This window comes from Monodon monoceros, unplaced genomic scaffold, assembly GCF_005190385.1.
Source record: "Monodon monoceros isolate NGI ecotype Baffin Bay Population unplaced genomic scaffold, NGI_Narwhal_1 Super_Scaffold_21, whole genome shotgun sequence".
Lineage (NCBI taxonomy): Eukaryota > Metazoa > Chordata > Mammalia > Artiodactyla > Monodontidae > Monodon > Monodon monoceros.
In genome coordinates, this window is record NW_021703778.1 from 19749623 (window position 1) to 19750586 (window position 964).

A 964-nucleotide genomic window follows, 5' to 3' on the forward strand; every position below is an offset into this window, starting at 1 on the left:
CCGAGCGCGGGGGCGCGGGGGGGGCGGCGGCGCGGGCGCAGCGGGGGCGGCGGCGGCGGTGGCGAGCCGGTCCGGGAGGGCTGGGCTGGCGGCGCGGGGATGCTAGGCGCGGGAGCTGGAGGAGACTTTGTGCTGCGGCAGAGCTTCCTCTTCTGCAGTTTCCTCTTTCACTCTCGCCGCCGCCGCGGTCCCTCCCTGGCTCTTATTTCTGCGCGTCTCGGGCACAGACTTCCTGCCGCCGCCGCCACTCGCCCGGCTCCTTTGCAGCCGGCTGCCAGCCTCACTTTCTGCTACTTTCTTGCCTCCCTTCCCCTCCCTCCCAGCCGCCCGCCCTGCTCCCTCCCTCCTCCTCCTCCCGCGGGCTCCCCGCCCTCCCCGCGCGCCCCGGCCGCCTCCCGCCTCCCCGCCTCCCGCGTGCTGCCGCCTTCGGGGATGTCCTGCTCCCCGGGAACGCCGTGCCCCGGACGCCGGGGCACCGCCGTCACCGCCCGGCTACGCTCCCCGCCGCCGCGCGCGCCCTGGAGCCCAGGAGAGGGCAGGTGCGGGGGACCCAGGCAGGTGCGGGCGCCCAGGCGCGTGCTGGAGGACCCCGGCCCCCCGGGGCTGCTTTATTAATTCCGCAAAGTCAAGTCTCGGGGGCGCGAGGGCTTTCCTCTCCGGCTGCGGGAGAGGGCGCTTCTGCGCTGCGCTAGGACGCTGCAGGGCGGGGGCGAGGGCAAGGGCGGGGGCGCGAGGCCACCCGGATGCCGGGCGCGGAGGGCGGGGGCGTCCTCCCCGGGCGTCCGGGCGCTGCGCAGGGTCGAACGCGGGGGCTGGTTGTTATGGCGACGGGAGGCGGCGGCCGCGGGGATGCTGGCGGAGGTGGGCGTTGACTCGGGCGGCGCGGCGCCCGCCAGCGGCTGGCGCTCCCCGAGCCTGCCTGGCTCTCCCGACTGGGCCACTGGAGCTAATTCGCATTGCACCA